The 9,311-nt window shown below is 45.8% G+C and overlaps 1 protein-coding gene across 1 annotated transcript in view; it reads left to right on the top strand.

Moving 5' to 3' along the window:
- The first annotated feature begins 8,618 nt into the window (after positions 1–8,618).
- The window catches only part of hydin (HYDIN axonemal central pair apparatus protein), a 977,428-nt gene continuing 976,735 nt past the window's right edge, over positions 8,619–9,311 (top strand). The window contains exon 1 of the mRNA XM_063066586.1: positions 8,619–8,730. The gene's annotated coding sequence lies outside the window, so the exon portion shown is untranslated. The remainder of the gene's footprint in view (positions 8,731–9,311) is intronic.

Below are 9,311 nucleotides of genomic sequence, written 5' to 3'. Positions count from 1 at the left end.
TATCTACATTGATAATGCTGTAAAGGCAGATGGGCTTTGGAATCACTCGCACCAATATCCCCCAGCAGTGGAGTGTTGCAAAAAGAAGCCATCGTTATGTGCATGTCTGGTATGGAAAATGCCTCACTGGTTCATATGCATCTTCTGATCAGAAGACCTGGCCAAATTTCTAGAGGAACCTGATAAATCTAGAAATCATTGAAATTGCATTTCTCCTCAAAAGTATATGCAATAGTGGACAAAGTAGTTATATTTTGAAGCAAAAATGCTTTTACCACTATTTTGGTAGATTTGGATAGTCAGCAGCAACTTAGACCTGTTGAAAACTGCTAAAGATGATATTTTCAAATAGAAGCATGGAATGAAGCTGGAAATAATCGCAATATGCGTAGCTCGGGTGTATAATATTGATGTGAACAACAGGAATTCTGCAGATGCTGGAAATTCAAGCAACATACATCAAAGTTGCTGGTGAACGCAGCAGGCTAAGCAGCATCTATAGGAAGAAGCGCAGTCGACGTTTCAGGCCGAGACCCTTCGTCAGGACTAACTGAAGGAAGAGTGAGTAAGGGATTTGAAAGCTGGAGGGGGAGGGGGAGATGCAAAATGATAGGAGAAGACAGGAGGGGGAGGGATGGAGCCGAGAGCTGGACAGGTGATAGGCAGAAGGGGATACGAGAGGATCATGGGACAGGAGGTCCGGGAAGAAAGACGGGGGGGGGGTGACCCAGAGGATGGGCAAGAGGTATATTCAGAGGGACAGAAGGAGAAAAAGGAGAGTGAGAGAAAGAATGTGTGCATTAAAAAGAGTAACAGATGGGGTACGAGGGGGAGGTGGGGCCTAGCGGAAGTTAGAGAAGTCAATGTTCATGCCATCAGGTTGGAGGCTACCCAGACGGAATATAAGGTGTTGTTCCTCCAACCTGAGTGTGGCTTCATCTTTACAGTAGAGGAGGCCGTGGATAGACATGTCAGAATGGGAATGGGATGTGGAATTAAAATGTGTGGCCACTGGGAGATCCTGCTTTCTCTGGCGGACAGAGCGTAGATGTTCAGCAAAGCGGTCTCCCAGTCTGCGTCGGGTCTCACCAATATATAAAAGGCCACATCGGGAGCACCGGACGCAGTATATCACCCCAGTCGACTCACAGGTGAAGTGATGCCTCACCTGGAAGGACTGTTTGGGGCCCTGAATGGTGGTAAGGGAGGAAGTGTAAGGGCATGTGTAGCACTTGTTCCGCTTACACGGATAAGTGCCAGGAGGGAGATCAGTGGGGAGGGATGGGGGGGACGAATGGACAAGGGAGTTGTGTAGGGAGCGATCCCTGCGGAATGCAGAGAGAGACGGGGAGGGAAAGATATGCTTAGTGGTGGGATCCCCCTCCCCCTCCAGCTTTCAAATCCCTTACTCACTCTTCCTTCAGTTAGTCCTGACGAAGGGTCTCGGCCTGAAACGTCGACTGCGCTTCTTCCTATAGATGCTGCTTAGCCTGCTGCGTTCACCAGCAACTTTGATGTATGTTGCTAATATTGATGTGACTCGGACACCGCTGTAGATTAAACAACCACGTTTATTCACCAGACTTCCATTTTTACTTCTCCACGTCCTGACGTCATACGCAACACGTAAGGCAACACTTCACTTGTGAATCTGTTGGGGTCATCTATTGCATCCGGTGCTCCCGGTGCGGCCTCTTCTACATCGGTGAAACCCGACGCAGATTGGGGGACCGCTTCGTCGAGCACTTCCACTCCATCCGCCACAACAGACAGGATCTCCCGGTAGCCACCCACTTCAACTCTGTTTCCCATTCCCATTCAGATATGTCCATACATGGCCTCCTCTACTGCCATGATGAGGCTAAACTCAGGTTGGAGGAGCAACACCTCATATACCGTCTAGGTAGTCTCCAGCCCCTTGGTATGAACATAGACTTCTCCAACTTCTGGTAATTCCCTCCCCCTCCCTTCCTCTATCCCTATTTCATTCTGCCCCCTCCCCCAGCTGCCTATCACCTCCCTCATGGTTCCGCCTCCTTCTTCTACTACCCATTGTTTTCCTGCCTATCACCTCCTTGCTTCCCCTCCCCCACCCCTTTGACTTTCAAATTACTGGTCTTACAAGCATTCTTCAGATCCTCCCCCCTCCTTCTTTCTTCAGTCCTGACGAAGGGTTCCAGCCCGAAATGTCGACTCATCGTTTCCACTGATGCTGCCCGACCTGCTGAGTTCCTCCAGTGTGTTGTGAGTGTTGCTTTGATCCCAGCATCTGCAGATTATTTTGTGTTCAGCAGATGCTTCCTGTTCCTCCTGTAGACTCTTCCATCCGGCATGCAAACTATGAAGGATCTTGGTTGCTGATGTCTGTTCACAACCACAGCTGGTTGCTGAGTGTCTCCTCTCTATATTCTGACATTTTCACCTGTATGCAGATCTGGCAACTGTCTTGTATGTCTGTCATAGTAGCTCTTTTGCTTTATTTGCTTGTACTTTTGCTTGTCATCTACTTGAGCATTACCTTCAGGAGTCAGTAGAGTTGTGGATGTTGGCAGTTTGGACTTCAGACGACGTCCCATCAACAGCTGCGCAGGAGAGAACCCCTCACCCTCAATCGATGTGTTGTGGTATTGAAGCAGAGTGATGTAAGGGTCACCGTTGCTGCTTTGTGCCTCCTTGAGCATGTTCTTGACAGTTTGTACAGTTCTCTCTGCTTGTCCATTAGACGGAGCGTGCCCTGGACTGGAAGTAACATGTTGAAATTCCCAGCTTTCTGAGAACCCTCTGAACTCACCACTGGCATATTGTGGACCATTGTCACTAACGACAATATCTGGAATCCCATGTCTTGTGAATGTCGGCTTCATTGCGGTAATGACACCTCGACTGGACGTGTCACTTAACTTGGTGATCTCCGGATATTTTGAATAGTAGTCCACACAAAGCAGATATTCTGCACCATTGTAGTGAAAGAGATCTGTGCCAATCTTCTCCCATGGTCTTCCTGGTAGTGGGTGGGGAAGCAGAGGCTCTCTTGGATTGCTGTTTTTGTTTTCATTACAGACAGCACACTGAGACACAATGTCCTCTATTTGAGTTAACATGCCTGGCCAATAGAGAATGTTCCTTGCTCTTTCTTTACATTTCACTATCCCCAGGTGTGACTCATGAATTCTGTTGATCATTTCCTGTCTCATTTGGTTTGGTACAATGAGTTTTGCCGTTTTGAACATTAGTCCTGATGCATAGCTGATTTCCTCCTTAAATGTCCAGTATTTCTGCATTTCCTTTGGAACATCTTTTCTTTCTGTTGGTCATCCATTCATTGTAAGGTCTCTTAGCATTTGCATTTCAGGATCATCTGCAGTCGCTTTCCTGAACATGTTCAACTTCTCCTCAGAGATGGGTAGCTGAGGTGATTTAGCCCAATATACGAGATGTCCTGGCTAATACGGGACAGTTGGCAACTCTATCTGTCATGGTCGTGGTTCAGTCTTAGGTTCGTAGGGATAGTTGTGGGGACAGAGAGGGGAGTTAGGGGTCAGGTTATAGTTTAGGGACAGGGATGAGCAGAGTTAGAGGTCGGGCCAGAGACTAGGCCTTCCCTCCGCACTCTGCATTCTAAGATCTGCGACAACGTGGAAGAAGGATAACTGTGAAAGGATGTTGGACCAGCAAGTGCAATGGACGAAGACCAGCGACGTTAAGGACTGATGCTCTCCGCTGCCCAAACCAGATTAACGAGAACCCCATGGGATCAGCAGGATCGGAGGTCGTGCAGGCAGGTGGAATGAGTGCCAATGGCTCCCTAGGTATGTGAGTCGGTGAGCCTGGAGTTTGGGGTCCTGTCATTGGCGAGACATGTAGTCAATACCAAAGGTCAAAGCCAAAAGAACGACTGGATGTCTGGAAGTTGAGACCTGATGACCGAAGCCCTGGGTCCATGGGTCCATCGGTGAAGTCAGGGCCTGATGTCTGTGAGTCCAACGGAGGCTGCAGGCCCAGTCTGCCCTGGGGTTGGAGGACTCTGTATGTGTGAGTGGGTGGATGAGGGGATAGAAGGAGAAAAGAGGCTTGCTTTTCTGTTGCTGTTTGGTTACTGTTGTTCTGCTGAACATTTTGGCATGCCATATTGGCACTGGAATGTGTGGCGACATTGGTGGGCTACCCACAGCACGACCTTAGGTTTTAACATAAATGATACATTTCACTGCATGTCTCGATGTGCATATAAGAAATAAATGAATCCGAATCTGATTTGACTCTTTGGGGAAGGTGCCTGTGATTTAGAAAAACATAGAAAACATCTGCATTTTCTATGAATACAGCAGTTATACACAGTTGGAGTTCAGCAACAGGGAATAGTACTGCAGATGGTAATGTAGAAGTTTTTTTTATTAAACATCCATTGATTTGAGAACAAGGCCTAGAACAGTAGTTGACACATTTGCAAGTAAATCTCTTGCTGATTAGCACTTAATGCAATGCATCACCCCCAACCCAAAGACACGCACACACACACAAACACACACACACACACACACACAGACACACACACACACTTACAGTCAGTACACTTTGTGTTGAATACTAAGATGCACAGGAAAGACACAGAATATTCTCTGGGTGAGGGACTTCGACACTGATTACGAACAATTAGTTCAGTACTCAGTAGCACCTTCACTACACTAATTGTTGGCAAATTTGTGACGGACAGAGCTGCCAAAACACATCAAGTTCAGGTGCTGAGAGATGCAGCAAATGGAAAGGGTGGGGGGGTGGGGGAAGGGAAGAGAAATTACTTGACCTTGTAAATGAAATTGTCATAGATCCATCCGTCCATACACAATAGGTCACAATGATCAGCACCGTCTATTGTAGACGCTGGATATCTGAAATAAAAGTTTAAAATGCTTGGAATACTCTGTATCTTAGCTCTATTCCAATTATAACATTGGTTTCAATCGGAGAATTGCCCCAGATAAGCCCCGTCCAGAAAATGTACGATGTCTAATCGAATCTTTTTGCCTGATTTTAACTTATTCTCAGTTAACAGCAAAGTGATAGAAGGTGTTGTAGATGTTGTGTCCAGTCGATGCTGTCGATAATGTGTAACAAATATTTACTCAGTAATATTTTTGTTCAGGTTGTATTGCATCAGGATGACTGAATTTTCAACCTCATCCAAATGGAGATAAGTAGTCTGAGTTTTAGAGTTGTGATTCCACATCCAGCTTTAAATTTCTCGGTGTTATCATTTCAGAAGATCTGCCCTGGGCCCAGCTGTAAGTGCAATTACAAAGAAAGCAGGCGGCTCCTCTACTTCCTCAGAAGTTTGTGGAGATTCAGCAGGAAGTCTAAAACTTTGACAAACTTCTATACGATCTGTGGTGGAGAGTGTATTGACCGGCTGCATCAAGGCCTGATCAGGAAACATCAATGCCCTTGAATGGAAATTATTACAAAAAGTAGTGGACACAGCCGGTCCATCACGGGTAAAGCCTTCCCCACCGTTGAGCACATTTACACAGAGTGCTGTTGCAGGAAAACAGCACCACCATCAAGGATTCCATTACCCCGGCCATGCTCTCTTTTCACTGCTGTCATTAGAAAGAAGGTACAGGAGACTCAGGAACCACACCGCCAGGTTCAGGAACAGTTATTACCCCTCAACCATCAGGCTCTTGAGCCAGAGGGGATAACTGAACTATTTGCACAACCTATGGACTCACTTTCAAGGACTCTTCATCTCATGTTCTCGATATTTATTCTTTAATTATTATTATTTTTCTCTTTTTTATTTACACAGATGTCTCTTGCACATTGGTTGTTTGTCCACCCTGTTGGGTGCGGTCTTTCATTGATTCTATTGTATTGCTTGTATTTACTATGCATGCTTGCAAGAAAGTGAATCTCAGTTGTATATAGTGACATATATGTACGTTGATAATAAAATTACTTTGAATTTTGTACTCTGTCACAGTTCACTGGGTGTCGCACTAATTAAACAGAACTCAGCGATAATCCAGGAGAAAATTTCCACAAGATTAAGCCGGAACTAGCACGAATGACAAAGATTATGGCTGTTAGTTCAGTCAATTTACAAGGGTGGCTGGTTAAGTTGTTTCAGAGCACTTCAACTACTTTATCTGTCATTAGATCAGATGTGAGAATGTTCACAGTACACTGCAGTGACCAGTTTCACTGGATACCCCGATCTTTGGAGGAAAAAAATTGACTATTTACGCTATCTTCCATACTCTTTACAAAACTTATTCTTCCCTGTAATCTTTAATGTCCTTATCAATAATGAACCTATCAATCTCTACCGTATTACATCCAATGACCTGAGCTCCACAGCCCTCTGTGGCAACCAATTTCGCAGATCTCCTCTAAGTAAAGTCCAGACAATATACTGGTAAAACTCCTCTGTACTATCTCCAACACAACCACATCATTTCTACCGAGTCCTGAAGCAGAGTTTTGATCTGAAATGTTGGCAGTTCCTTTCCTCCCACAGAAGCTGCTCGGCCACTGAATTCCTCCATCAGATTGTTTGCTGCTTCTTCTACTGGGTGAGGCCCAGTGTAAACCAGAGTATCAACATCTTATATTCCACCTGGGTAGTCTGCAACCCAATGATATGAACATGGAATTTTCCAATTTCATGTAGCCTCAACTGTTTGTGTACATCTCTTCCTGATCAACCTTATATTTTTGTTCCCTCCCCCCTCCTTTCAGCCCCTCTGTTACCCACATTCATTCCTTTGCTGGTTCCATACACCTTACCACCCACATATGTACTTTGCTCACCGGATACTCTGCCACATCCATTTATTCTGCCCTTCACTTCACACCCAGTCATTCCCTTTATTACCTTCTTTATTTATCAGAGCCTTTTGTTCTCTTGTTTTGTATACCCATTTCTTTTCCTTTACTTGCCTCCAGCTGCCTCAGTGTCCCAAATTAACCCTCTGCCACCTGCTCCCATCAGCTCATTGCTGATCACTCCCTCTCCTCTTTTTAGTGGCCCTCTCTTCTCAGTCCTGGTGCCCCACCCCACACAGGTGCTGCGGAGTTCCTTCAGCAGATTTTGTGTGTGTTGTGGCAACCAGTGTGTGTCCTGATGAAGGGTCTTGACCCGAAACATTGACCGTTTACTCTTTTCCATAGATGCTGCCTGGCCTGCTGAGTTCCTCCAGCATTTTGTGTGTGTTGTTTGGATTTCCAGCACTTATAGATTTCTCTTTTAGTGTGGGTTAATTGTCAGTTGTAGAATGTAATAAACAGGGGTCTGAAAATATGTGATAGAAGTGATTAGAACATAGAACAATACAGCATGTTACAGGCCTTTCAGCCACAATATTGTGCTGATCTCTTAATTTACTCTATCAATCTAACCATTCCCTCCTACATAATCATGAAGAATAATTGCAGATGTTGGGAATCCAAGCAACACATACAAAATGCTGGAGGAACTCACCAGGCCAGGCAGCATCTATGAAAAAGAGTAAAATAGTCGACTACCAAGTAAGTCAACTCTTTTCCATAGATGCTGCCTGGTCTTCTGAGTTCCTCCAACATTTTGTAGGTGTTGCCTACATAATCCTCCATTTTTCTATTATCCATGTGCCTAAGAGTTTCTTAAATGTATCTACCTCTATCTGTAATCACCCCTGGCAGGGTATTCCACGCACCCACCACTCACGTGTGAAGACACTTACCTCTAGCATCGCACTATACACTTTCCAATCACCTTAAAGTTATGCCTCCCTTGTATTAGCCTTGTATTTATCCTTGCCATAGAGGGAGTACAAAGAAGGTTCACCAGATTGATTCCTGGGATGGCAGGACTTTCATATGAAGAAAGACTGGATGAACTGGGCTTGTACTCGTTGGAATTTAGAAGATTGAGGGGGGATCTGATTGAAATGTATAAGATCCTAAAGGGATTGGACAGGCTAGATGCAGGAAGATTGCTCCCGATGTTGGGGAAGTCCAGAACGAGGGGTCACAGTTTGAGGATAGAGGGGAAGCCTTTTAGGACCGAGATTAGGAAAAACTTCTTCACATAGAGAGTGGTGAATCTGTGGAATTCTCTGCCACAGGAAACAGTTGAGGCCAGTTCATTGGCTATATTTAAGAGGGAGTTAGATATGGCCCTTGTGGCTACGGGGGTCAGGGGGTATGGAGGGAATGCTGGGGCGGGGTTCTGAGTTGGATGATCAGCCATGATCATAATAAATGGCGGTGCAGGATCGAAGGGCCGAATGGCCTACTCCTGCACCTATTTTCTATGTTTCTATGTTTCTATTTCAGCCCTTGGAAAAAAAAGTCTCTAGCTATCCACTCTATCTATATCTTGTAGACCTCTGTGAGGTCGCCTTTTATTAAGTTCTTTACCCCACAGTAGCTCGTTTGACCTTTCCTCATAAGACAATAAGATAACGAGGAGATAGACCCCGGTTTCTGTTTGCACCAGCCTAATCCGCTCCGTCGCCCGCCCTAGCGAACTCGGCTCTCGTTGCCATGGTGAGAGTTTGGCGCGGTAGTGAAAACCTCGGCTGGCTAATGGAAAGACTTGTTACTGGAGTGTGAAAGCGTCTGCCGGCGTTGCCATGGTGAAGAGTAACAGAGCTGTCGCCGGGCCGCCATCGGAGGGAGATTGACGAAAGTGGCGGAAGCGGCGTCCGACCTGACCTGTGGAGGGGCATGACTGTTACCCAGGTCTCGGTGAGTGACCCACAGCCCCGAAGCTGAGGGGAGAGGGGAGGAATACCCAGAGGGGACAGCGGCTGGATGGAGGATGGGAGTAGGAACGCGCTGCTGACCACCCCGTTCTTCAGCTGACTCCCAGCGCAAGGGCAGCCTGTTAAACAGGGCTAGTCGGGTCTGCGGGGGATCGAAGTACTTTTCACTTTTCAAAAAAAACTTTTTGGGGGAGGATGTAGTGTATGATTGTCGGAAAATGATCTAATAAGAAAACGCCGGAAGATGCTCTTTCGGGAAATATTACAACAATGTGAACACGTAGTGAGAAGTGGCATATGACTGATCAAGTACAAGGAGTCAAACAAAACAAGCAGGTCGTGGGAGTCACTCTGAGGCCAAAATTTATTTTCCGATTATCTTGAAGCTGGTGGTGAGCTCCACTCTTGCAGTCTGCCTGCCAAAGATACTGTCATGGACGTTTTTACTTGTTAGTGCATTTTAGTTTGTAGGGGTGTAGAAAAAGGAGTAGTTTATAGGCTCAAAGAGAGTTTACAGCCAGTGCAAATGTTACAGAATAAAACAGACACACATCTGGTACCATC

Source organism: Mobula hypostoma, chromosome 14, assembly GCF_963921235.1.
Source record: "Mobula hypostoma chromosome 14, sMobHyp1.1, whole genome shotgun sequence".
Taxonomy (NCBI): Eukaryota; Metazoa; Chordata; class Chondrichthyes; order Myliobatiformes; family Myliobatidae; genus Mobula; species Mobula hypostoma.
The sequence above is the reverse complement of the archived record's forward strand: the minus strand, read 5'-3'. Positions and strand labels throughout refer to the sequence as shown.